This window comes from Penaeus monodon, chromosome 23 (genome assembly GCF_015228065.2).
Source record: "Penaeus monodon isolate SGIC_2016 chromosome 23, NSTDA_Pmon_1, whole genome shotgun sequence".
NCBI classification, from domain to species: domain Eukaryota; kingdom Metazoa; phylum Arthropoda; class Malacostraca; order Decapoda; family Penaeidae; genus Penaeus; species Penaeus monodon.
Genome location: NC_051408.1, coordinates 15,996,007 through 15,998,177, shown reverse-complemented (window position 1 = coordinate 15,998,177; position 2,171 = coordinate 15,996,007). Strand labels below are relative to the sequence as shown.

General features: G+C 37.1%; 1 protein-coding gene across 1 annotated transcript in view; it reads right to left on the bottom strand.

The window, feature by feature from the left end:
- LOC119588150 (clotting factor B-like) overlaps positions 1–1,856 on the bottom strand; it is an 11,827-nt gene extending 9,971 nt beyond the window's left edge. The window contains exon 1 of the mRNA XM_037936854.1: positions 1,142–1,856. The gene's annotated coding sequence lies outside the window, so the exon portion shown is untranslated. The remainder of the gene's footprint in view (positions 1–1,141) is intronic.
- Positions 1,857–2,171: the final 315 nt, after the last annotated feature.

Below are 2,171 nucleotides of genomic sequence, written 5' to 3'. Positions count from 1 at the left end.
GGCAAAATGTTTAGCTGCATTAATCCTCCCAAGTTGGAGAAATTCTGTCCTATGGTTAAGGCGCCGAAGTGGGACAAGGTTCCGAGTATAGCTTGTCTTTTCTGTAGTATTTTTTTCTCCTGCACTTTGGGTATATAATGAAGAAATTGCAAAAACGGCATCGTGCATGTGACAGATATATATAGAGAAATATAGGGAGAAAAAGAGAGAAAATAATGGAACACAAAAAATGAAAAAAGGATGGAGGGGGAGAAATCAAGAGCAAACGCAAACAAAGAGGTACACTAAAAAATGTGCAGAGTAACAAGTGACACCTAATTCGGCTTTCCCAGAACAGTTTACATGAAGTAAATATCAACCCTTTATTCACCCTGACAAGAACAAATTGTCGCTGTCTGCGTACTAAACGCGGGAATGTGTCAAGTGCCTCGTGCTCTCATGGGAAAATCTGGCATTTCTTCACGTAGTCCCGTTACAGGAAGTCGTCCGCTAAAAAAGGAGACGGAGTCACGGTGTATCTCACTGTTAATTTCGATTGATTGTTTTCTTCATTTTCTGAGTCAACATTAAACAGAGAATTTGGTGGGAAAATGGAGAAAAATGTTTCTTTCTTCTCTCTTTTTTTTAAAGAGAGCTTTCGTAAAAGGGAGAAACGAACAACTGAAACTTATTAGTCCTTAAATGGACAACAAAATAAAACATATTCGCCTATAGTTTTTCTAAGGGTGAAATCACTTCCTGTTAGGGGGTCATTATTTTCGCAAAAAGTACTCTTTTCCTTATGCTCCCTTCCTCCCGCCAGAGTGTACAGAGACAAAAAAGATAAAAATGATGACCTCCGCCACAGAATCTCCAATTTGATCAGGGTCGTCATTTTCTTATGATGTTCTAAAAAACGTACGTTAGAGATTAACCTCCAGCTTTCGGGGGTTGTACGCTCATGGAAATGATGGAAAATGGATGAACCCCCTACTATAGGCGTTGTGGAAATTCATAATTAAATTAATTGTATAATTAGTAGCACACACACTCGCTAGACAAAATACAAATAAATATACTTCTGTTCATAATGCTCATTTACTTCGAGACAAGCAGATGTTTATTCATAAAACTGTACTGAAAAATAATGACGGCTGCTCACGTAACGGGAGGATAAAATGCGACATTGTGAGATAGAACTTGGCGAACTTGTGGTGCAGCGGCGCAACACTCCTAGGGCTTCATCGATGAAATGTCACGTGGGGTTTTGATTTTCATTTATACATTATTTATTTGCGTCACTCTATGCGTGTTGCGAAAAAAAATCCACATATACACAATTATTGAAATAGTGCATCATTTCTAAAACATTTTACTATATCAACAACTGAATGTTAAGGATATCTTAAACATGTAAACCATGACTCGTCTATTTATTACATACGGGTGGTTATCAGATTCAACATAATACAAAATTCTATATCAAACCGTATGAAATATTTTGAAGACTAGACAATCACCAACAGTCTTAACAACTATTTGAAATGGCGTCACTAACATCCCTTCCATTTGCTTTTTTTATGTCTCGTGTCACTGATTTAACAATGTTCACGTCTGCACCAATTTTCATATACATATCCTTTGTAACGTATCATATTATTATTATTTCATCGCTTCCGGTCAGGTGTCTCCTGACGTCTCTTATTATTATAACTCGTGTTGGCGTTATCAGTGTAAACTATTCCTATGCATAGATGTCAGTTTCTTTTTCTAACTGTATTAGGTTATCCGTATCGTACGGATATTATTTTCTATCGTTCGTAAAGGTATCGCAACTGGTCCGCAGCAAGATCCATGACACTGACTCTACACATGATTTCTCACGTAAAGTTGTAATGAGGTTGACAGATGTATGATGACTATATCTCAGCTGCGGAAGCCTTCCTGATTTTTAATTGTATACTCCTTTTTGCCTGGAAGTTTCTGAAAGCTTTCTTTACAGAAGTAAGAAACTTTGTCAACTTCACACTTTGCAGTCCTACCATGGTTTGTCATATTGGCACTGATGAACTCCGAAAATGTCAACAAATTTCAAATTTCGGGCCGCTTAAGAATAGCATATATTAACGGTATTAGCGATTTTCACAGAGTTTGAACATCAGTCTTACGTCTTCAAATCTTGAGGTTAATGT